Source organism: Bufo bufo, chromosome 5 (assembly GCF_905171765.1).
Source record: "Bufo bufo chromosome 5, aBufBuf1.1, whole genome shotgun sequence".
Lineage (NCBI taxonomy): Eukaryota > Metazoa > Chordata > Amphibia > Anura > Bufonidae > Bufo > Bufo bufo.
In genome coordinates this window covers 416,873,203-416,900,084 of record NC_053393.1, presented here as the reverse complement: position 1 = coordinate 416,900,084, position 26,882 = coordinate 416,873,203, and the positions used below count along the sequence as shown (strand labels likewise).

The 26,882-nt window shown below is 44.9% G+C and overlaps 1 long non-coding RNA gene across 1 annotated transcript; it reads right to left on the bottom strand.

Moving 5' to 3' along the window:
* Positions 1 to 8,693: 8,693 nt before the first annotated feature.
* LOC121000686 lies at positions 8,694 to 13,449 on the bottom strand. Its single transcript, XR_005778878.1, has 3 exons — positions 13,315 to 13,449; positions 13,172 to 13,177; positions 8,694 to 8,705 (listed from the first exon to the last, which is right to left on the bottom strand). It is a non-coding gene; the product is annotated as an uncharacterized LOC121000686 (long non-coding RNA).
* Positions 13,450 to 26,882: the final 13,433 nt, after the last annotated feature.

Here is a 26,882-nt window from a genome sequence, read left to right as displayed (position 1 = left end):
GAGAGCTGTCGACCAAGGGACCACGGGATTGGAGCTCTCAACCGTCCAACAGCTTAAGGAACTCATCGCCACAGAGCAGTTCTTGTGGAATTGCCTGGAGGACCTCCAGCAGTACCTCTGCGACCGGAAGCCAAAGGGGGTCTCCGCAACAGCAGCCCTGGGCGATGAATACATCAACAACAGGACTTCAGAGGCCTGGAAACCTGTCGGCTGGAGAGGGGGTAAGATGCATGCTGCACCTACTGTCCCTAGGCCCAAGTGGGCACCGGCCCCGGCTTCACTTTTAACGTTGGTGGGGGAACCCCGACTTTGCCACCTGTGTAAGCAGCCAGGACACTTCTAAGCCATGTGTCCATAGTGCCCGAGGGACCCGTGCCAGTCATTGACCCGAAAACCATCCACTTTGTTGTGTGTGGGTGGGGGTGGTGGGAGGTCCCTGGACAATTTTCAACCAGTCACCGTGGGCCAGGCCGTGGCCATGGGACTTAAAGACACCAGCGCTGAGATGACTCTGGTAGGGCCTGAACTGGTGGCACCCCATGATTTATTGCCCGGGAGATCCATTACTGTCTTCGGGATTGGAGGAATAGAACAGGCGCTGCCAGTCGCCAAGGTCTATTTGGACTGGGGCGCCGGTCGAGGAGTAAGGGAGGTGGGGGTATCCTCAAATATCCCTGCCAGTGATTTGCTGGGGATGGACCTGGGGCGGCCTGAGTCTAAGTACATGGCCGCTGACACCCCGAGGTCCGATCCCCCAGAATGTGATGCTATGTCCACCCCTGTTGATACTGTTAATGTACCTAACATGCCTGTTGTAGGGGATGTGGGGGTGGGGGATGTAATGTGTGCCTCTACCCACAGTGGGGAGGGGGTCATTCACGCCAGCTGTGCTGAGGCCCCAGGGTGTGGCCAGCAAGCATGCTGGAACCTGTTGTTCTCAGGTGTGGTGACTGAGGGGACAAGCAGGGAGCAGACAACTGCGGAGGAGGATGCAAATGAGGTCAGGGCTGTCCCAGGAGAAGTGGTGCTCCCAGGTAAAGCCTCAGTGCAGGGTTCCTCCACAACTGGGATGTCATAGGGCCAGGTTAGTCCGTCTGGACTGGCGACTTGGTCAGACGCCGAGGGGAAGCAGGCACTACCAGCGGTGGCAGCGGCAATAGCTTCTGTCACGTGCATTGGGAGTGCTGGGGCCCTAGGGGCCCCTTAGGGGTCTGATGGCTTCCCACTTCCAACCAAGTGGCTGCCGAGTCAGATGGAGGTCAAGAGACAGGTCCCGGGGACCTGACAGAGGACGTGACAGTCTCGTCCATTCTGGCCACGACTGGTTTAGGGGTTTCAGGTGGCGTTAGTGGCTGACGCCAGCCTAAACGCTCTGAAGGAGCAGGCGGCACAGCCTCCCTCGGACTCAGACCTCGAGCGGGTGGTCTGGGACCAAGGACGGCTGTACCGGGTCACGGTCCAGCAGGGCTCACTGGAGAAGTGGCCTAGGGACCGTCAGGTAGTAGAACTGAAAGGGGATGTGGCAGTCTTGTCTATTCTGACCACGTCCCATCAGGGGTTTCAGGTGGCATTAGGGACTAGCGCCAGTTTGAAAGCTCTCACGGAGCAGGTGGCACGGCCTCCCTTGGACTCAGACCTCTAGAGGGTGGTCTGGGACCAAGGATGGTTGTGCCAGAAAACGGTCCAACAGGGCTCACCGGAGGCGTGGCCTAGGGACTGACAATTCGTGGTACCCTATTCGTTCAGGGCGGAGTTTTTGTGGGATGCGCACAAAATTCCAATGGCCAGATACCCAGGGGCCGCTAAGTCAGAGGCCTGGTCGGTAGACGTGGCCACCCCTTGGGTGTCGGTCATTGAGTGTGTCATGCGCTTCCAGGAAAAGGCGCAGGCCTTATCGTGGTTTGTGCACGACAGTATGGGGCAGGCCCAGACGAACCAGAAATGGAGGTACTAACAGAAGGCTTGTAAGATGAACCACCAGGTGGGTCAGCAAGCGTGGATACTGGTTCCCGTACCTCAGGATAAGCTTCAGGCGGCCTGGGGAGGCCCGAACCTAAAGTACCAGGGGCTCAATGCCAAGATGTACCTGGTCACCCTGGACCACGTCCAGGGAAGACAGAAGGCCTTCCCGTGAACCTGATGCAGGTGCATCATGAGCGGGAGGAAGGTGTCCTCCCGGAATTCCACCCCTTCCGGGAAATGTTAACCAAAACCCCTGCGAGGACGCAGACCACCGAGATGCCGTTGGGCATGGAGTATGCCACTGCCACTTCTAAGCGGATGGTCAGGCTGCTTAAGGGACTCAAAGGGTACTCGGCCGCGTACCTGGAGGTCATTGCCGTCTTCAGTCCTACATGGGAGGATCCCGAGAGCATCTGGCGCAGATGCTCGGGCAGATCTGCCAGGAAAGTGCCAGCTGGGCATAAGCGAGGGGCCCCGGGCAGGCGTGCATCCTGGCTCACCCCCCGGGACAAGAACCAGGTGATGTCCTTCCTGGGCACCGCCGGGTACTGTAGGGGGTTCCCTACTATAGAAGCCTGACAGACCGTAAAAGGAAGAAGCTTCCCTCCGTAGTCGATTTGACAAACTACTGCGAGACGGCCTTCCAGGTGCTGAAGGACGCCCTTTTTAGCTTCCCGGTACCCCAGGCAGTCGACGTCACGCGGCCGTTTATAGTACCGACTGACGGCAGTAATTGTGGCCTCGGTGTCATACTCCGTCAGGATGACTGATACAATTGGTTCTTCTGACCTAAATACGTCTTTTTTATATATGTGCTGTTTCTTTAAAACTTCACTTTTATTTATTCAATTATTAATAAAAAAGACGGTGCCGGTCGAGGAGTAAGGGAGGTGGGGTATCCTCAAATATCTGTGCCAGTATTTTGCTAAGGACGGACCTGGGGCGGCTTGTGTCTAATTACGTGGCTGCTGACACCCCGAGGTCCGATCCCCCAGAATGTGATGCCATGTCCACACCTGTTGTTACTGTTAATGTACCTAACATGCCTGTTGATGGGGATGTGGGTGTGGGGGATGTAATGTGTGCCTCTTCCCTCAGTGGGGAGGGGATCATTCATGCCAGCTGTGCTTAGGCCCCAGGATGTGGCCAGCAAGCATCAAGCTGACCTTACCTGCTCTTCTAGGAGGGCGTAACGTCATGCCTTGGTAACCAGTGACCATACCGTATCTCGCTGGCTCTACGTAGTTGACGTCCGATCGTCAGTTGGGGTACAGTATTCGTCACAGTGTGATTTACCAGTTGCCCCCCCAAAAAACGGATTGAGGCAGGGGTGCGATATGCCTATAATATACTTTCTATATAGTGCATTTGTATTGTGCAGCAGTTGTGGTGGTTCTGCTGACATACAGCAGCTATACAGAGGGACAAACTCTATTGGAGCAATTAATTGCAACTTGTGTGATATACCATTTGCCCCTCCAAAAAACTGATTGAGGCAGGGGTGTGAAATACCTAGAAAATAATTTCTATATAGCGCATTTGTATTGTGCAGCAGTTGTGCGCGGTTCTGCTGAGATACTGCAGCTAAACAGAGGGACAAAAACTATTGGAACAACTAATAGTGATGGACAAACATCGGCCGGGACGATTCGCGATAAAATGTTCGCGAACCGTAAGTTCGCGGCAGGCCCCATTCACTTTAATGGCAGGCGAACCTGAAAAACCTTCAGGTCATTATTGCAGCCACCAAATACTTACAAGAAGTGCACAAATCGTCCCACAACATGTACAGTGACATGCCAGAGGGGGATCAATGGCAAAAATTCCCACAATTTTTTTTTAATTTTAAGCAGGGGCCATTTTTTATGCATCTTAAAGGGAAATTGTCAAAAATGTGGCCTGCTGAAGCCAAGAAAATTTTTATTTTAGGCCACAGGAGAACAGGCCCCAAACATTAGGCATTCACCGGACGGAAAACATCAAGTGATTATGTGGCTGGAGGTATATTAGACAGTCATTGGATAACATCTTTACTTAAGGCCAGTGGAGTACAGGCCCCAAAAATTATTCATTGAATGTACAGAAAAGAACAAATGCTTATGTGGCTGGAGGTATATTAGACGGTCATTGGATATCATTTTTACTGTAGGCCAGTACAAATAAATGTCAAATACATATGTTTAAAAGAACTAAAAATATTAAATTGGATTAAAAACATGGCTAATGAAATGCCCCCTCTTGAATAAACCCCAAATGATAATAGGCGAAATTTGATAACACATGGTCGTCACAGGTGTTGAATTCCTCCGAGGCCCCAACAATTAGGCATTCACCGTACAGAAAAGATCAAGTGATTATGTGACAGGAGGTATATTAGACGGTCAATGGTTATCAATTTTACTGCAGGCCAGTGGACTACAGGCCCCAAAATCTATTAATTCACCGTACAGACAAGAACAATTGATAATGTGGCTGGAGGTACATTAGGCGGTCACCGTATAACATTTTTACTGTTGGCCAGTTAGATTACAGGCCCCAAAAATTATGCATTCAACGTACATAAAAGATCAAGTGATTATGTGGCTGGAGGTATATTAGACGGTCAATGGATATCAATTTTACTGCAGGCCAGTGGACTAAAGGCCCCAAAAATTATTCATTCACCGGACAGAAAACATCAAGTGATTATGTGGCTGAAGGTATATTAGGCAGTCATTGGCCAGTACAAATACATGTCAAATACATACAGTATGTTTAAAATAGCAAAAAATATAAAATTGGATTTAAAAAAATGGCTACCGAAATCCCCTCTCTTAAAAAAACCCCAAATGAATTTCTTCGAGGTCCCAAACATTAGGCATTCACTGGTTCTGCTAAAATATCGCAGCTATACAGAGGGACAAACATTATTGGAACAACTAATTGCAACTGGTGTGATATAGCAGTTGCCCCCCAAAAAAACTGATTGAGGCAGGGGTGTGATATACAAAAAATATAGTTTCTTTATAGTGCATTTGTATTGTGCAGCATTTGTGTGCGGTTCTGCTGAGATACCGCAGCTATACAGAGGGACAAATGCTATTGGAACAACTAATTGCAACTGGTGTGATATAGCAGTTGCCCCCCAAAAAAAAATGATTGAGGCAGGGGTGTGATATACCTTTAATATAATTTCTATATAGTGCATTTGTATTGTGTAGCATTTGTTTGCTGTTCTGCTGAGATACCGCAGCTAAACAGAGGGACAAACACTATTGGAACAACTAATAGTGATGGACGAACATCGGCCGGGACGATTCGCAAACATGATCAAATGTTCGCGAACCACAAGTTCGCGGCAGGCTCCATTCACTTTAATGGCAGGCGAACCTGAAAAACCTTCAGGTCATTATTGCAGCCACCAAATAATTACAAGAAGTGCACACATCGTCCCACAACATGGACAGTGACATACCAGAGGGGGATCAATGGCAAAAATTCCCACAAAAAAAATATGCATTTTAAGCAGGGGCCATTTTTATGCATCTTAAAGGGTCAAAAATGTGGCCTGCTGAAGCCTAGAAAAATTTTATTTTAGGCCACGGGAGAACAGGCCCCAAACATTAGGCAATTACCGGATGAAAAACATCAAGTGATTATGTGGCTGGAGGTATATTAGACAGTCATTGGATAACATTTTTACTTAAGGCCAGTGGAGTACAGGCCCCAAAAATTATTCATTGAATGTACAGAAAAGAACAAGTGCTTATGTGGCTGGAGGTAAATTAGACGGTCATTGGATATAATTTTTTACTGTAGGCCAGTACAAATAAATGTCAAATACATATGTTTAACCGCTTCCGGACCGCCTAACGCAGGATCGCGTTCCGGAGGCGGCTCACTCAGGCAGAGTCACGCATCTACGCGTCATCTCGCGAGACGCGAGATTTCCTGTGAACGCGCGCACACAGGCACGCGCGTTCACAGGAACTGCAGGTAAGCGATCTACAGCCTGCCAGCGGCGATCGTTCGCTGGCAGGCTGTAGATGCGATTTTTTTAACCCCTAACAGGTATATTAGATCACCCCATATAGACTCCCTGATCACTCCCTGTCATTGATCACTCCCCTGTCATTGATCACCCCCCTGTAAGGCTCCATTCAGACGTCCGTATGTGTTTTGCGGTTTCGATCCATGGATCGGTGGATCCGTAAAACACATACGGACGTCTGAATGGAGCCTTACAGGGGGGTGATCAATGACAGGGGGGTGATCACCCCATATAGACTCCCTGATCACCCCCCTGTCATTGATCACCCCCCTGTCATTGATCACCCCCCTGTAAGGCTCCATTCAGACGTCCATATGTGTTTTGCGGATCCGATCCATGCATCCGTGGATCCGTAAAACACATACGGACGTCTGAATGGAGCCTTACAGGGGGGTGATCAATGACAGGGGGGTGATCACCCCATATAGACTCCCTGATCACCCCCTTGTCATTTATCACCCCCCTGTCATTGATCACCCCCCTGTAAGGATCCATTCAGACGTCCGTATGTGTTTTGCGGATCCGATCCATGGATCCGTGGATCCGTAAAACACATACGGACGTCTGAATGGAGCCTTACAGGGGGGTGATCAATGACAGGGGGGTGATCACCCCATATAGACTCCCTGATCACCTCCCTGTCATTGATCACCCCCCTGTCATTGATCACCCCCCTGTAAGGCTCCATTCAGACGTCCGTATGTGTTTTGCGGATCCACAGATCCATGGATCGGATCCGCAAAACACATACTGACGTCTTAATGGAGCCTTACAGGGGGGTGATCAATGACAGGGGGGTGATCACACCATATAGACTCCCTGATCACCCCCCTGTCATTGATCACCCCCCTGTCATTGATCACCCCCCTGTAAGGCTCCATTCAGACGTCCGTATGTGTTTTACGGATCGGATCCGCAAAACACATACGGATGTCTGAATGGAGCCTTACAGGGGCGTGATCAATGACAGGGTGGTGATCACCCCATATAGACTCCCTGATCACCCCCCTGTCATTGATCACCCCCCTGTAAGGCTCCATTCAGACATTTTTTGGGCACAAGTTAGCGGAAATAGATTTTTGTTTTTTTGTTTTTTGTTTTTTCTTACAAAGTCTCATATTCCACTAACTTGTGACAAAAAATAAAATCTCACATGAACTCACCATACCCCTCACGGAATCCGAATGCGTAAAATATTTTAGACAATTATATTCCAGACTTCTTCTCACGCTTTAGGGCCCCTAAAATGCCAGGGCAGTATAAATACCCCACATGTGACCCCATTTCGGAAAGAAGACACCCCAAGGTATTCGCTGAGGGGCATATTGAGTCCATGAAAGATTGAAATTTTTGTCCCAAGTTAGCGGAAAGGGAGACTTTGTGCCCAAAAAAATAAAAATCTTCTATGAACTCGCCATGCCCCTCATTGAATACATTGGGGTGTCTTCTTTCCAAAATGGGGTCACATGTGGGGTATTTATACTGCCCTGGCATTTCAGGGGCCCTAAAGCGTGAGAAGAAGTCTGGAATCCAAATGTCTAAAAATGCCCTCCTGAAAGGAATTTGGGCCCCTTTGCGCATCTAGGCTGCAAAAAAGTGTCACACATGTGGTATCGCCGTACTCAGGAGAAGTTGGCTAATGTGTTTTGGGGTGTCATTTTACATATACCCATGCTGGGTGAGATAAATATCTCGGTCAAATGCCAACTTTGTATAAAAAAATGGGAAAAGTTGTCTTTTAGAGAGATATTTCTCTCACCCAGCATGGGTATATGTAAAAAGACACCCCAAAACACATTGCCTAACTTCGGTACAGCGATACCACATGTGTGACACTTTTTTGCAGCCTAGGTGGGCAAAGGGGCCCACATTCCAAAGAGCACCTTTAGGATTTCACAGGGCATTTTTTACACATTTTGATTTCAAACTACTTCTCACGCATTAGGTCCCCTAAAATGCCAGGGCAGTATAAATACCCAACAAGTGACCCCATTTTGGAAAGAATACACCCCAAGGTATTCCGTGAGGGGCATGGCGAGTTCCTAGAATTTTTTATTTTTTGTCACAAGTTAGCGGAAAATGATGATTTATTTTTTTCTTACAAAGTCTCATATTCCACTAACTTGTGACAAAAAATAAAAACTTCCATGAACTCACTATGCCCATCACGAAATACCTTGGGGTGTCTTCTTTCCAAAATGGGGTCACTTGTGGGGTAGTTATACTGCCCTGGCATTTTAGGGGCCCTAATGCGTGAGAAGTAGTTTGAAAACAAAATGTGCAAAAAATGCCCTGTGAAATCCTAAAGGTGCTCTTTGGAATGTGGGCCCCTTTGCCCACCTAGGCTGAAAAAAAGTGTCACACATGTGGTATCGCCGTACTCAGGAGAAGTTGGGCAATGTGTTTTGGGGTGTCTTTTTACATATACCCAGTGTGCTGAAACAGGGCAAAATGACACATGTGCCGTGCATACAGTAGGTGTTTGTGAGATTGTGCTTTTAGCACGACAGCGTCGCGCTGATACTCGGCAACATGGTGCCGAGATCTCGCACTCACTGGAATAGTGACAGCACATCCCAGCAAGCGCGTCATAGAAGCGACGGGAGATCCGACTTGGATTCCCGCCAATTCTACAAGTGTGCGGCGTTTGTTATGAATCCTGAGGGGGAAGTCCCCGCCGGATTTTAAATAAAAATCCGGCCTGGGTCCCCCCCTCAGGAGCATACCGGGCCCTTAGGTCTGTTATGGGTTGTAAGGAGAGCCCCCCCTACGCCGAAAAAAACGGCGTAGGGGGTCCCCCTACAATCCATACCAGACCCGTATCCAAAGCACGCTACCCGGCCAGCCAGGAAGGGAGTGGGGACGAGCGAGCGCCCCCCCCCCCCCTCCTGAGCCGTACCAGGCTGCATGCCCTCAACATGGGGGGGTTGGGTGCTCTGGGGCAGGGGGCGCACTGCGGCCCCCCCACCTCAGAGCACCCTGTCCCCATGTTGATGAGGACAGGGCCCCTTCCCGACAACCCTGGCCGTTGGTTGTCGGGGTATGCGGGCGGGAGGCTTATCGGAATCTGGGAGCCCCCTTTAATAAGGGGGCCCCCAGATACCGGCCCCCCCACCCTAAGTGAATGAGTATGGGGTACATCGTACCCCTACCCATTCACCTGCAAGAAAAGTGGTAAAAACACAAATAAACCACACAGTGTATTAAAATATTTTATTTTTCTGCTCCGGAGGCCGCCCCCTGTCTTCTTTATTAGCTCTTTTACCAGGGGGGGCTCTTCTTCTTCCGCTATCCCGACGGGTCTTCTCCGCTATCCGGGGGGTCTTCTCAACTCTCCGGGGTTCTCCTTCTGTCTTCTCCGCTATCCGGGGGGGTCTTCTCAACTCTCCGGGGTTCTCCTTCTGTCTTCTCCGCTATCCGGGGGGGTCTTCTCAACTCTCCGGGGTTCTCCTTCTGTCTTGTTGACTCGGCGCACCCCGGTTCTTCGTCTCGCGAGACGTCTCGCGAGACGAAGAACCGGGGTGCGCCGAGTCTCGCGAGACGAAGAACCGGGGTGCGCCGAGTCAACAAGACAGAAGGAGAAGACAGAATGAGAACCCCGGAGAGTTGAGAAGACCCCCCCGGATAGCGGAGAAGACAGAAGGAGAACCCCGGAGAGTTGAGAAGACCCCCCCGGATAGCGGAGAAGACAGAAGGAGAACCCCGGAGAGTTGAGAAGACCCCCCGGATAGCGGAGAAGACAGAAGGAGAACCCCGGAGAGTTGAGAAGACCCCCCGGATAGCGGAGAAGACCCGTCGGGATAGCGGAAGAAGAAGAGCCCCCCCTGGTAAAAGAGCTAATAAAGAAGACAGGGGGCGGCCTCCGGAGCAGAAAAATAAAATATTTTAATACACTGTGTGGTTTATTTGTGTTTTTACCACTTTTCTTGCAGGTGAATGGGTAGGGGTACGATGTACCCCATACTCATTCACTTAGGGTGGGGGGCCGGTATCTGGGGGCCCCCTTATTAAAGGGGGCTCCCAGATTCCGATAAGCCTCCCGCCCGCATACCCCGACAACCAACGGCCAGGGTTGTCGGGAAGGGGCCCTGTCCTCATCAACATGGGGACAGGGTGCTCTGAGGTGGGGGGGCCGCAGTGCGCCCCCTGCCCCAGAGCACCCAACCCCCCCATGTTGAGGGCATGCAGCCTGGTACGGCTCAGGAGGGGGGGGCGCTCGCTCGTCCCCACTCCCTTCCTGGCTGGCCGGGTAGCGTGCTTTGGATACGGGTCTGGTATGGATTGTAGGGGGACCCCCTACGCCGTTTTTTTCGGCGTAGGGGGGGCTCTCCTTACAACCCATAACAGACCTAAGGGCCCGGTATGCTCCTGAGGGGGGGACCCAGGCCGGATTTTTATTTAAAATCCGGCGGGGACTTCCCCCTCAGGATTCATAACAAACGCCGCACACGTGTAGAATTGGCGGGAATCCAAGTCAGATCTCCCGTCGCTTCTATGACGGCTCTGTCTCCATCGCGGCAAGCCAGCTCGGCGCTGGCTCCCGCGATGGGGCTCGTAGGTGCTCAATCTCGCCGAGAAAGAGAGCGAGATTGACACAAAATCGGGTTCACCTACTGTAGCACACGTCCTGAACTTAGTCGTGCAGCAATTCGTTGCCAAATACCCGGGGTCCAGGACGTCTTGCGGCAGGCCAGGAAAATCTCTGGCCATTTTAGAAGATCTTACACGGCCATGGCTCACCTTGCTGACGTTCAGCGGCGACACCACTTGCCCATCAGACGTCTGATTTGTGACTGCCGGATGCGCTGGAACTTTACCTTGTACATACTTGATAGGCTGCTCCAGCAGAAACGTGCCGTTAACGACTACCTGTACGAACTCTGCAGCAGGACAGGTTCTGGGGAGCTTGTTTTTTTTTCACCACGCCAGTGGCTGCTCATGCTCAACGCATGCAGACTTCTGTGGCCATTTTAAGAGATCACCAAACTGGTCAGTCGCAGCCAGGGTGCTATTAGTGACTTCGTACCTTACGCCTTATTTCTGGAGCTTGCATTGCGTTGTGTCATCAATCAAGCCGTCAAGGAGCAGGAAGATGAAGAAGTTTCAATGCTGAATGAATTCCCAGGGGGGGCTACTCTATCTGAGACAAGTCAGCAGGAGTCTGAAGATGAGTCAGAGGAGGATAGTGCCTGGGGGGAGGAGACGGAGAAAGAAGAGCAGGCTTTAAACTTTTCTGGGATCCCTGGTGTTGTCCGTGGATGGGTGGAGGAGACAGAGGACGAAATTCTCCTGGACGATAAGCAGGAGCCAGGCCGCTCCACTGCTTCCAATTTAGTGCAAATGAGGGCCTTCATGCTTCTGTGTTTACCAGCATCATAGAGGGCTGTCAGAATGCAGAATTTCCAGGCCTTGCTTCGACAGATGCTGCGTTCTTCTGTTGCAGGCGATGGCAGAGGAATTTCCACCCACAGAGAAACAGTTGCGGGTACCAATCCTACTGCGCATGCAAGAAGAGGGCAGTTTGAAGTTGTGTTGGTCACTTCGAATATGGGATCATTCTTGCAGCCAACTCTCCGGATCCAGCCTCAGGGAATGCCTAGACTGATCGGTTTAACGGCCGATGTGGACGCTCTGAGAGTCAATGAACCCCTTGACTACTGGGTGTGCAAGCTTGACCTGTGGCCAGAGCTGGCACAATTTGCCATGAAACTCTTAGCTTGCCCCTCGTCGAGTGTCCTGTCCGAAAGGACGTTCAGCGCAGCAGGGGGATCGTGACCGATAACTCGCACTCGCCTAGGTCACGACAGTGTGGACTACCTCAAATTTCTAAAAATGAATGAGGCATGGATCACAGAGGAATTCAACACCTGTGACGACCACGTTTAATAGAATTTCTCCTATTACCATTGTTTTTTTTTCAAGAGGGGGGATTTCATTAGCCATGTTTTTAATCCAATTTTATATTTTTAGTTCTTTTAAACATATGTATTTGACATGTATTTGTATTGGCCTGCAGTAAAATTGATATCCAATGACCGTCTAATATACCTCCAGCCACATAATGACTTAATGTTTTCTGTCCGGTGAATGCCTAATGTTTGGGGCCTGTACTCCACTGGCCTGCAGTAAAATTGATATACAATGACCGTCTAATATACCTCCAGCCACATAATGACTTGATCTTTTCTGTACGGTGAATGCATAATTTTTGGGGCCTGTAATCTAACTGGCCAACAGTAAAATTGTTATATGTTGACCACCTAATGTACCTCCAGCCACATTATCAATTGTTCTTTTCTGTACGGGGAATTAATAATTTTTGGGGCCTATAGTCCACTGGCCAACAGTAAAATTGATATCCATTGACCTTCTAATATACCTCCAGTCACATAATCACTTGTTCTTTTCTGTATGGTGAATGAATAATTTTTGGGGCCTGTAGTCCTCTGGCCAACAGTAAAATTGATATCCATTTACCGTCTAATATACCTCCAGTCACATAATCACTTGATCTTTTCTGTACGGTGAATGTCTAATTGTTGGGGCCTCGGAGGAATTCGACACGTGTTATCAAATTTCACCTTCTTATCATTAGGGCTTTATTCAAGTGGGGAGATTTCGTTAGCCAAGTTTTTAATCCAATTTTATATTTTATATTTTTAGTTCTTTTAAACATGTATTTGACATCTATTTGTACTGGCCTACAGTAAAATTGATATGCAATAAACGTCTAATATACCTCCAGCCACATAATCACTTGATGTTTTCTGTCAGATGAATGCCTAATGTTTGAGGCCTGTACTCCCGTGGCCTAAAATTATATTTTTCTAGGCTCAAGCAGGGCACATTTTTGAGAGATTCCCTTTAAGACGCATAAAATGGCCCCTGATTAAAATACATATTTTTGGGGGGAATTTTTGCCATTGATACCCCTCTGGTATGTCACTGTCCATGTTGTGGGACGATTTGTGCACTTCTAGTAAGTATTTGGTGGCTGCAAATATGACCTAAAGGTTTTTCAGGTTCGCCTGCCATTAAAGTGAATGGGGCCCGCCGCGAACTTGCGATTCGCGAACATTTGATCGCGTTCGCGAATCGACCCGGCTGATGTTCGTCCATCACTATTAGCAGGTTCCATAAAAATTGCCTCATCATTATGGAAATGTGGTGCAATTCCACGCCATCCTCAACACCTAATTCTTCTCTTGTAAAATATGAGAGTGAAACTGGATCGCACATCCTCAATAATATGCTGTAATCTCAGCATAATTAACATAGCTTCTCAGCGCAATTTATAGTATTCCTACCACTATGCTGCATACTGGTGCAGTGCTGCAGCGTCGGTGGTCACCACACAGCGCCGCACCAAATTTAGAGTAGGTTCCCACTCGAGGAGGCAACCTTGTCGTGGTGAGTGGGCCTATGCTTTTTGATCAAATTGTATACCAATGCCTCATGTACAGTCGTGGCCAAAAGTTTTGAGAATGACACAAATATTAGTTTTCACAAAGTTTGCTACTAAACTGCTTTTAGATCTTTGTTTCAGTTGTTTCTGTGATGTAGTAAAATATAATTACACAGACTTCATACGTTTCAAAGGCTTTTATCAACAACTACATGACATTTATGCAAAGAGTCAGTATTTGCAGTGTTGGCCCTTCTTTTTCAGGACCTCTGCAATTCGACTGGGCATGCTCTCAATCAACTTCTGGGCCAATTCCTGACTGATAGCAACCCATTCATTCATAATCACTTCTTGGAGTTTGTCAGAATTAGTGGGTTTTTGTTTGTCCACCCGCCTCTTGAGGATTGACCACAAGTTCTCAATGGGATTAAGATCTGGGGAGTTTCCAGGCCATGGACCCAAAATGTCAACGTTTTGGTCCCCGAGCCACTTAGTTATCACTTTTGCCTTATGGCACGGTGCTCCATCGTGCTGGAAAATGCATTATTCTTCACCAAACTGTTGTTGGATTGTTGGAAGAAGTTGCTGTTGGAGGGTGTTTTGGTACCATTCTTTATTCATGGCTGTGTTTTTGGGCAAAATTGTGAGTGAGCCCACTCCCTTGGATGAGAAGCACCCCCACACATGAATGGTCTGAGGATGCTTTACTGTTGGCATGACACAGGACTGATGGTAGCGCTCACCTTTTCTTCTCCGGACTAGCCTTTTTCCAGATGCCCCAAACAATCGTAAAGAGGCTTCATCGGAGAATATGACTTTGCCCCAGTCCTCAGCAGTCCATTCACCATACTTTCTGCAGAAGATCAATCTGTCCCTGATGTTTTTTTTGGAGAGAAGTGGCTTCTTTGCTGCCCTTCTTCACACCAGGCCATCTTCCAAAAGTCTTCGCCTCACTGTGCGTGCAGATGCGCTCACACCTGCCTGCTGCCATTCCTGAGCAAGCTCTGCACTGGTGGCACTCCGATCCCGCAGCTGAATCCTCTTTAGGAGACGATCCTGGCACTTGCTGGACTTTCTTGGACGCCCTGAAGCCTTCTTAACAAGAATTGAACCTCTTTCCTTGAAGTTCTTGATGATCCTATAAATTGTTGATTGAGGTGCAATCTTAGTAGCCACAATATCCTTGCCTGTGAAGCCATTTTTATGCAACGCAATGATGGCTGCACGCGTGTCTTTGCAGGTCACAATGGTTAACAATGGAAGAACAATGATTTCAAGCATCACCCTCCTTTTAACATGTCAAGTCTGCCATTTTAACCCAATCAGCCTGACATAATGATCTCCAGCCTTGTGCTCGTCAACATTCTCACCTGAGTTAACAAGATGATTACTGAAATGATCTCAGCAGGTCTTTCAATGACAGCAATGAAATGCAGTGGAAAGTTTTTTTGGGGATTAATTTAATTGTCATGGCAAAGAAGGACTATGCAATTCATCTGATCACTCTTCATAACATTCTGGAGTATATGCAAATTGCTATTATAAAAACTTAAGCAGCAACTTTTCCAATTTCCAATATTTATGTAATTCTCAAAACTTTTGGCCACGACTGTACAGTATGCAACATAGGGGTAGGTATACTATAAATTGCGCTGAGAAACTATGTTAATTATACTTAGAAGCAGTTATTAGATAAAAGCATAGTATTGAGGATGTGCGATCCAGTTTCACTCTTATATTTTACATGTTAATTCTTCTCTATCCCATCAACTGGACTTTGTGCCAGAAGTCTGTAAAAATTACCTCATCATTATTGAAATGTGGCGTAGTTCTGATCCTTCAATAAAATGTAATTCTTCTCTGTGCCATCAACCGGACTTTACGTCCGTACAAATTGTCTTGTCATTATAGAAATGTGGCATGATTCCGTGCCTTCACTAAATTTAACTGTATTTCCTGTACCATAAGATGGACCTAAGGTTTAGACAACAAAAAAATGAGAAAAAAAGTTTTCTACTTATTAAAGCTTCCCTGGTGATTTGATGAAGTGGAGGGGCCAATATCAGTAAGTTACACCCACAGCACTACTGCATACACACCTGACAAACACAGCACTACTAAATGCAAACAACAAAAACAGCTCTGCGCATGTACAACCACAACCCTGCTGTATGCACACAATATATAAGGCTGTACTGCATGCACACAAAGACAGCCACATAGATACAGCTCTGCTATGTGCACTCACACACATGCACACAACTGCAAATATACACACATAGACATACGATACATTTTTAGTAATAGACAAAAAGTATGGTACATCTTTAGCATTAGGAATAGGGTACATCTTTAGGTATTTGTATAGGGTACATATTTAAATAGAAATAACTACTGCTAGAGGTCCTCTCCAAGCTGCGAGATAAAAGCTATATTCTGAAAAGATCTTCCATGATGTAATCTGTGGCGGGGCCAGACAGGAAGCTTAGCTTTACTTATTTTCCTGCACTTCCTGTCTGGCCATGCCCACTGGTGACATTCTGAAAAGTACTTGCAGTGCACAGCTTTTATCTCACAGCTTAGAGAAGAGATGATCTTCTGCCGGAGGTTTTTTTTCTTTTCTCATTCCTTTGCTGTATGTGCGTAATGATTCAGCCTTCTCTCCTTCCTGCACTGATCTCAAACAGATCAGTCAGACAAACACATACCTCTCTCATTGTTCGGGCAATATGCTCGCTATATAAGCATTGTGCCATATCATTAAGGAAGCAGTCAGGAAGGTCTGGCACTGCTGGACCAAACTGGCTGCACACTATAAGATGCAGACACATTTAGTAAGATTTTTTCTTGCTAAAACAAGCATCTTATAGTGCTGTAAATATGGTAATTCTTCTCTATGTCATCAGCAAGACTTTTTGCCAGATGTCTATAAAATGACCTCATCATTATGGAACTGGGGCACAGTTCCATACCTTCACCAAAATGTAATTTTTCTCTGTCATCAGCCAGCCTTTTTAATAGGTGTCTGTAAAAATTGTGAAAAAAGTTTCTCTTCATTATGGAAATGTGCACAGTTCAGTGCATTCAACAAAATTCTGCTACAAGATATTTATATTTTGGCCAGCTGTCCGTTTTGTTTAATTGTATGAAATTGTCACGTTTTCTGTATCACTGTGGCCTTTCCTTGCCAGATTATGTTCCCTGACCCATGGACCCCCGCTGTTTCTTTTGACAACTAACACTTTTGTGTGTATACATAAAGGCAGAAATCTGCTCCTGTTAAGGCATAATTTTTGAATGCTTGTGCAGAAAAAGCCACTGTTTCTTCTGACAATTAACATGTGTGTGTAAATATGGGCAGGCATCCGCCTGAGTTAAAACATAATTTTTTATGCTTGTTCCTAACAAGCTACTATCTGCCCCAATAAGGGATCATTTTTGGAATGTTTTTTAACCCCATAAGGACCTCCGCCATACATGTACGGCGCTGGTGGACGTGATTTAAGGGTCAGCTCCGTACATGTACGGCGGGCTGATCGGGCGGTTTCAGGAGCTGCGCCCAATCAGCGGCATAGGTTCGGCAGTCACTGTTAGCTGGACCCCTGCTGTATGCGCCGGCATTGGTGAAAACACCGATGCCAGCGCATCAACCCTTCATGTGCCACGGTCAGCGCTGACCACGGCAAGTGCTATGTGTGGAGAGGGAGGGAGCACCCATCGGCTCCCCGCGCTGCTGTGACTGGGACTAGTGATGGACGAACATCTACCGGGACGGTGCGCGAACACGATCAAATGTTCGCGAGCCGCAAGTTCGCGGCGCGTCCCATTCATTTTAATGGCAGACGAACCTGAAAAACATTCAGCTCATATTTGCAGCCAAGATATAATTACTAGAAGTGCACAAATAGTCCCACAACATGGACAATGACATACCAGATGTATTATTCGAATTTGCGATCTCCATTTATTATTTTTTTCAATGCGAAATATCGGCAATATAATGTGCGCATGCGCACACCAGTTATAATAAATTTTTCCAATACCGTTTGTCACTGTGTGTAGAAGAGGGAACGCAGCAAAACCGCAAACAAATGCTGCAGTACACAAATGCACTATAAAAAAAGTACTGGTATATTATTGGTATATAACACTCCGCTTCTATCATTTTTTTTTGTGGGGTGACTGGTATTCGTCATCAGACGGACTTAAGAATCGGCATTCCTTTTATCTCCTTTGGATATCAACTTGTTTTTTACTCAAATAGCAAGATGTGCATGTATTTATGAATGAACAAATCAGCAATTATCAGCAAGGAGTTTATTTTTGTTTTCTTTTTTCCTTTTTTTCTTTCCAACAGGACATTTTATCTCCACTATCCTTTTATAATATCCTTTTACAATATCTTTTTACAACCCTTTAAGATATCTCCACTATAGATATCTCCACTATTAACATATATATATTTTACTACTAATGCTATTAGAAGAACCTGGACATAATAAGCATAACGCTAATTGGACTATCGATAGACACCCATAATTAATACTCTATTTTCTATTTTTAGATGAGCTATCTATATATTTTAAACCATATTTAAATAAATTACTTATTTTGAACTTATTCTATATTAACCTAATTAAATAAATGTAATTTGTGTGGCAACCAGATATAGAGTGCCTGCCTATCATTTCCTTCACAGAAGTTGATTTTTACCTTCATTTTTTCAACCCCCGTCGGCTGTGAAGTGGGAGGGTCGTGGTCTAACTGGGTCGGGGGCGTGGCTTAGTGGAACCTGGGGGCAGGGTTTTTAAATCCATTTTTGGAGGGTGGCCTGAATGCCAACCCTACCTGCCCCCTTAACGGTGACCTCCACAGCACTCCGATCCCTTAACAGTGTCATCCACAGCGCCCTGTCCCTTTAAAGCTGACCTGCAGCAGTCAAGAAAAATGGATGGGTTGTTATGGAAACCTGGTGTAAAACTGTGTGTATGTGGAGACTATGGGCCTGTGAGCTTCTATTGGCTGATAAGGGTCATGTGACCAGGCTTCTATTGGCTAATGCATTTTTTGGCAATATCTCAGGAACGGTACGTGCTAGAGAGCTGAGGCCCGGTCTAAAACCTTTGCGGGCACCTGATGTACCTGTGTGTTAAATTTTGTTATTGTAAATGCGACAGTGCGGATTCCTTTAGCGGACATACACATAGCTTTATATATTAGATGAGAACACAAGGGCACTTCTATAATGTACAAGGTGTGATCCTTTTTTAGCCTTTCCTTTTTATGGGAACTGATACATTTACCTTTCTGAATGTTTCAAAATGCCTTTTTATATTGAATCAGCCTAGTTTTCTAGGTAAGCGACCCTTTAAAATTAATCTTTGACACAGTGAAAGATGATGTTTTATTATCTGTATTATCTTCCACGTGGAAGTCTTAAGATCTCTTAAGGTCTCTAACACTTCATTGTTAAAACTGGAGTCTACACTTCACACGTTCCTCCGCATTGTGCTTCAGACAGTGTGACATCTATCATAATCATTTTCCTAATTAATCAGGCATCTGATATTCCGTCAACATTAAGGGAACCCAATGCTAACAACATAAAGTCAATAGAGGGCTGCTACATGTACCCAGTGAATTTTACCAAGTGTAGCAGACAATTGTTTTGATACTGTGCAGATTAGTTCTTCATTGCATACTTACAATGTGCTAATTGCTTCTTTTGACCAACGGCCCATTTTAGGAGGCTTATGAACAAATGTGCTTTATACTCTAGATTACAAAACTAACACTGCATTATTTCACACAGCAGCTTGCAAATTCTTGTAGGGCAGTATGTATTAGCATTAATTAGAAATGCAAAAGCAAAATAAAGACTAAACTGGAATTCAAGTGACATATAGGGAACAGACTGTGCTAATTATCTAAATTACAGATATTTCATTGGGTGTATGAATGGTCTGAAATGTAAATTGAGACATAAAATGGATTTTTTCAAATGTACATGTTAGGCAATAGGGTAAAAACCTGCTGGGGTACAATCCCTGTACAGCTCTATGATTGGAAACTTACCAGAAACCCATATGAAGGATGCATTGCATGCCAAAAACACACAAGATGATGGCATGGGGCATTTAGAGGAACACCATTATTAAAAGTCAATTAAATAATACTTGAGTACTGCCTAGTTCTGCTGAAAACAAGACTTTCTGATACTGAACATGCCAATGTATACATGCAATTAAGACACAGTGGAAACTCCCAAGCACTGGTTTACCAGGTATCTCGAGGTTTTATAAGAATGGCTGCCTTTTGTGTCAGTTCCTCATAAAAAGGCATGGCTTTTGAAGTAGAAGAAATTGGAAGGGAGACCATCAGGGTTTCTTTGTCTTTGTCTCTTGAGAATTGCAAGGGGGCGTTGTATACACTATATTAATATTCTTCCTTTAATTGCATGTGCACCAGCTTAGCTAGAGGCCATGCTGTTCACATATGTCTTACATATAAGATGTACATTTTGTAATTCTATACCTTTGCTTTCAGCATTCTTCTATTGAATGAAAGAATGTAAGTAAGAACTTCAGAATGGGATTTTTCCATTTTACCACAGTTGTTAACAAAACTCTTTTCAGCCTACAAGCCACATGAATCTAGCTGATGTCTTATTGCATAAGCATGTGATGTCTATGGATTGACAGGTGTAACTATTCTAGGCCACTCTTTCAGTTTAGAACATGAGGAACAGCACAGGAACATTACCAGGTTCCTCTGATCACCTCTACAGTACATCAAGCTTGGTAGAAGCATATGATTTTTCAATCAAGCTGTGCATAGGCCAACAGATTCTAAGTGACATTTACTCAATGAATTATTAAGCTTAACATAACTGTGACTTTCTCAGTTACACCACACATACGGTTTCTAATGGGAGGTGGTGTGGATTTCCATTTAAGGTTTAATTCACTCCTTTATATGTGAGGTGAAGACTCAGTAAAAAAGTAATTTCTTTGAATGCCCAAATTTTTTAATTTAAAGGGGTTATCTCATAGAAAGAATGTATTACCGTTCTACAGGAAAATAGATAAATATCGGATTGCAGAAAGCCACACCATTTAAATCCCCAGCTATCCCGAGAACGAGGGGTCCATAAGTCTTCTCTCTGAAAGAAGCATTGGTGTGCATATTGGTCCTCTGCTTCATTCACTTCTAATGGGACTGATGGACTGCTGTCTGCATCAGTTCAATAGAAGTGAATGGATTGGTGGACCTATATGCATACTACCACCTCATTTAAAGAGGGGACTCCAGGAACCCTCATTCTCAGGTATGCAGAGGGTCTCAGTAGGAGAACTCCCCAGAAATCCGGTATTTATCACCTTTGTGCATACAAAAAACTGGATTTTGGGTGTACTATCTCTCCTTGGGGACACAGTATCTTAATCGGAGTGAGAATACTTATAGGCCATACATGCTCCTCTGGAATTCTGTGAAGAAAGGGAGGCAAATAAGCTCTTAAGTCAGTGTTTGACCCTTTAAATAGGCTTTGAGACATGACGTGGTCGGGACTTAATATAATGCCTGATTGAGAGGCCCAAGTCAGGATTTGGGGGGTACTATCTCTTTTTGGGGAGAGAGCGCCTTGATCGGTGTGAGGAGACTTATAGACCAACATTGATTTATAGGATATCTGCCTTACATCTGGTGGTATTAAAGGCAGAGCTTGTTAAGAGCTCATTTGCATCCCTTTCTTCCACCCCCTTCCCCCCTGAACATGGAAATCCAGCCTTTCAATTATAATCAAGATCTGTCAGTAATTTCACTATTACAATTATGAACTGATGGAATGGTGTGTAACTATTCATAATCCTTAATTCACTGTCCTATTGTGATATGAAATGAAAATGAGACACCTGTATCTTGATACCTTGTATTCCACAGCTCAACGTTGATATTGAAAGCACATGTCAAAGTTCTTCTTGATGTTTTCATATTTGCTCCCCGCTGCACCACTTTGCCCTCAGGATTTTGCTGTTTAGAAGCTAAAATCTTCTCAGGGGAGCTCACATGTTATATGCTTCTCGAGTGTTTCCAGAAACGTTCTGATTTTAACACCATAAAGTGCCTTTTTCTGTCATGCACTTTGGGAATGATGCATGATGGCAGGAGATACAAGAGTGCGATGCAGTGGGAAAATCTTTTTTAAACATTTTTTTTTTTCAAATCAGATTGAACAGTGAATGCACTTATTCAACAAATACCATAGATTGTACATCCTTAACCTGTTCAGTGATGGCTGAACATTGTTCAGATTTGCTAAAGAAAAAAAAATACATTTTTTAATTCATACCTAAAGGAAGCAGTTTAAACAAACGTGAAATTTTTTTAAAAATACAGATGAAAGGTAACTAGATAAATACATTGATATTTCAAAATGGAAGCTTGATTTACGTTATAAAACTGCACAATATTAATAATATTTTTGGCTTAAGGCTGTTATGGCTATAGTTACAATTGTGTAGTCATTACTGTAGCAATGGGAGCTCATATGCATGGCTGTATATGATATTCTGTCTGCTAATAACAGATCCTAGAAAAAAGGATAGCTTCCATGTGCATAAAAATTTTTTCTCACTCCCATCAATAAAAAGAGCAATTTTCATCTGCAAAAATGGACAAGATAAGGACCTTACTAGATTACTAGATGGGGCGCACATATCTGTGTGTATAGCTTTTCTGACTTTTATGGGCCAGTGTTCTATCCATTTTTAAAACGTATCACACACTGAAGAAAAGTATGGCGGTTTGCATGAGGCCTAAAGGCCCCTTTACACCATCCAATGATTGAGGCAATTATCGAGAAGGAGCATTTTTGGAAACACTCCTTCTCAATAAACTGCCCTATGTAAAGGTCCATCAATAAGCTAATGAATAAACAAAGACTCATTCATTGGATGACAGCCTCACTTAAATCATCATTTCCACTTAGTAGATCATGCTCTAAACAGGAATCTGCTGCCCAGAAACAATGATTGCTCACCCCATAAAGAGGAGGATATTACTGCATGTAAATGCTGGTTTCACTCCTGTAATAAGAAGACAACTATCGGGAATGAATAGTTTTTTCCCGACAATTGTCTGCTGAGTTGGCCCATGTAAAGGAGCCTTAAGGGAAAAGGTTCATTAGAGTAAATTCACACACAGCTGATTAGTTGCAGAAATTTCTGAGATTGTCTGTTTGATGCAGACATCCATGTGCATATTGTGCGAGAAACTTCTCTGAGATGGATTGAATGGATTTTTCAGTTACACATCCCACTGCTATGTATCTGCTGCATGAAACCTTAGGCCCCTTTCACACGGGCGAGTATTCCGCGCGGATGCGATGCGTGAGTTGAACGCATTGCACCCGCACTGAATCCGGACCCATTCATTTCTACGGGGCTGTGCACACGAGCGGTGATTTTCACGCATCACTTGTGCGTTGCGTGAAAATCGCAGCATGCTCCTCTTTGTGCGTTTTTCACGTAACGCAGGCCCCATAGAAATAAATGGGGTTGCGTGAAAATCGCAAGCATCCGCAAACAAGTGCGGATGCGGTGCAATTTTCAATCACGGTTGCTAGGTGACGATCGGGATGGGGACCCGATCATTATTATTTCCCCTTATAACATTGTTATAAGGGAAAATAATAGCATTCTGAATACAGAATGCATAATACAATAGGGCTGGAGGGGTTAAAAAAAAATAAAAGCTAATTTAACTCACCTTAATCCACTTGTTCGCGCAGCCGGCATCTCTTCTGTCTTCATCTGTGCTGTGTGCAATAGGACCTTTGATGACGTCACTACGCTCATCACATGATCCATCACCATGGTGATGGATCATGTGATGGACCATGTGATGAACGTAGTGACGTCATCAAAGGTCCTATTGCTCACAGATGAAGACAGAAGAGATGCCGGCTGCGCGAACAAGTGGATTAAGGTGAGTTACATATTTTTTTATTTATTTTTTTAACCCCTCCAGCCCTATTGTACTATGCATTCTGTATTCAGAATGCTATTATTTTCTCTTATAACCATGTTATAAGGGGAAATAATACAATCTACACTACAACTAACCCAAACCTGAACTTCTGTAAAGAAGTTGGGGTCTGGGCACCACAGTCGTTTTTTTATCACGCGCGTGCAAAACACATTGCACCCGCGCAATAGAAAATGAACATCGGAACGCAATCGCAGTCAAAACTGACTGCAATTGCGTTCCTACTCACGCAGGTTTGCCGCAATGCAACGGGACGCATCCGGACCTAATCCGGACACGCCCGTGTGAAAGAGGCCTTAGAGATTTATTTTTGTATTGTGTAACCCCTGGATACTTTACAGCTCAGATGATAGTGTATTTAATAAATAAAATGTCATAGCAAGTTTATGGTTTGAGTAATATAGATTTCTAGTCTTAATGACTAGAAAGCCACTGGGTGCCTGCTGTTTTAAACAGCAGGTACCTGGGACTAATGTCCACGACCAGCGGTAATGCCGATCGCAGATGTTTAACCCTTCAGATACCATGGTCAAATGGGACCATGACATCTGGGAGGATAAAAAATGGGAATGCGTGCTCCAGGGCCATGCTCCAGTGTGTCCTCCTGAGTGACAGGAGGCTGCCGTTCATTAGTTCCTATGGAGAGCCTGCCTATGGCGAGGCTCCATAGGAACTTAGGGGGGGTCATTTATTAATACTGGTGTTTTAGATGCCAGTCTTAATAACCCCTATATCTGGCAGTAGATCCGCCAAAGTTATGAAGAGGTGCCTGCCTCTACATAACTTCAGCACATCCAGCGCCAGTCTAAATATGAGCGAGCTTCCTAGACCAGGTGTATAAAACTTTTTTAAACCTGGCGTGAGCAGGGAAAAGTTGCAGATTGCTGCGCAACTGACCGTTGCGCCGCAATCTGCACCGGATATACAACTTATATAGGAGTATTTCTGGATAATAAATGACACCCTTAGCGTAATTCTAATAGAGTCCAATGCTAATGCATTGGAGTCTATGAGAGAAGCAATCTAATGATTGCTTGTTATAGTTCCCTAGGAGCTATAGTTCCCTTGTAAAAAAAAAAAAAAGAATAACAAAAAATAAATATAAAATAAATAAAAAATAATAATGTAAAAATTTTATTCACCCCCCCTTCACCAAAATTTTTAAAAATAAACATCATGGGTATTGTCACGTACGAAAACACCTGCACTATTAAACTATAAAAAAATATTTGTCCCATACAGCAAACAGTGAAACGGAAAAAAAAGTCAGAAAGTCAAAAGTCACCTCCGACAAAAAAATGAATAAAAAGTGATCAAAAAGTCATACATACTCCAAAATGGTATTAATGAAAAGTACAGATCACCCCACAAAAAATGAGACCTTACACATAAAAATAAAAAAAGTTATGTGGGTAAGAATGCAGCAAAATAATTTGTTTTTTCCAACGTTTTTTTTTTTTTTTTTCAGAAAGAAAGAAAAAAGATACATATTTGGTATCTTTGTAATCATACTCACCCAGATAATTTTGGTAACAGGTCAATTTTACTCCATAGGAAACGCTGTAAAAATAAAACCCATAAAACTGTGGCAGAATTTATTTTTTTTATAATTTCAGCTCATTTGGAATTATTTTCCCGCTTCCCACTACATTGTATGCAACCATAAATGGCACCATTAGAAAGTACAAATTGTCCCACAAAAAACAAGCCCTCATATGGCTATGTGAATGGAAAAATATTAAAGTTTTGGCCTTGGGAAAACCGGGAGTAAAAACAGAAAATGAAAAAATGGAAAATTGCCCGGTCATTAAGGGTTTAATATATATATATTTAAAATTCTGCCCACATACCTTTCTTACATACTGTAAGTACAGAGTAGTCCATAGTAATAGCATTTAGTCAGGAATGTTGTAGAAAAAATGTGGTCCTTGGCAAAATTAAAAGTGGGACCCCAAATTCTGAAGTATCGTACCAACAGTCACATTCAATCAATTTAGTAAATTAAAACAAATATAATCACGTAAAATAGTTTCCATTTCATTAAACAAATAGCATATAGTGTAACCCCCAGCCCCACACAGTATATAGTATAGCACCCCCAGTCCCACACAGTATATATATATATTATTTTTTTTTTTGTATAATTCCCCCAGCCCCACAGAGTTTATATTATAGCACCCCCAGCACTACACTGTATATAGTATAACCCCCGTCCCACACAGTATATAGTATAACAGTCCCAGCCCCATATAGTATACAGTATAACATCCCCAGCACCACACAGTATATATTATAACACCTCTAGCACCTTACAGTTCATAGTATAACACCCCCAGCCCCTCATGGTATATAGTATAACTCCCCCAGCCCCACACAGTATACATTATAACATACCAGCCCCACACAGTATATAGTATAACCCCTCCAGCCCTTCACAGTACATAGTATAACATCCCCAGCCCCTCATAGTATATAGTACAGCACCCCTAGCCCCACACAGTATACAATATAACTCCCCCAGTCCCACACAGTATATAGTATAACACTCCAGCCCTACACAGTATATAGTATAGCACCACAACCCCACACAGTATATAGTATAGCATCACAGCACTACACAGTGTACAGTATAACATCCCCAGCCCCTCACAGTATAATACCCACAGCCCCACACAATATATAACACATTACATAACACCCCCACACAGGGTACAATATAACACCCCCATCCCCACACAATATATAGCATAACATTCCTAGCCCCTCAAAGTGCACACCCCAGTAGGAGGGTGCCTGAGCTTTATGATAACTAGTCCCTAGTTAAGAGCAAAGGTGTGATTCTCTGTCTGACATGTACTGACCTCTAGCCTGACAATTTACACTTTCTCTTAGCCACCTGTCCTGACATCAGCGTGTTCTCAGATTGTTGCCACCTGCCTTGACTTTGGATTTGTCTCTGGTGTACGCTCTCTGCCCTGATCTCAGTCTGTCTCCTGACTATGTATATTGCCTGACCCTTCAGTGCCACACAGGTGTCTCTGGTCCTTGTAGGTCAGCTGCCAACTACAATAGGATTACTCCAGGAGGAAGCGGCCTGGTTGGTTCCCTGCAGCAAAGTCTAGATCCCTGTATAGGGGTTAAAGGGGTTGTCTCATCATGGACAATGGGGGCATATCGCTAGGCTATTACCCCATTGTCATATAGGTACGGTTCCCATTGCTGGTATAGAGAATGGCATAGAGAATGGAGCCCTGCAAGGTGGTGGCTGGAGGACTCTGGTCTGGCCACCACCAAGCCGGCTACCCATAGAAGTGAATGGGAGCATACCACACATGTGCGGCCGCCTATCCCATTCATTTCTATGGGGCCGACGGAAATAGCCGAGCCAGCGGTGGGATCCGCACCTATAAGACAATGGGGGCATACCCTAGCGATATG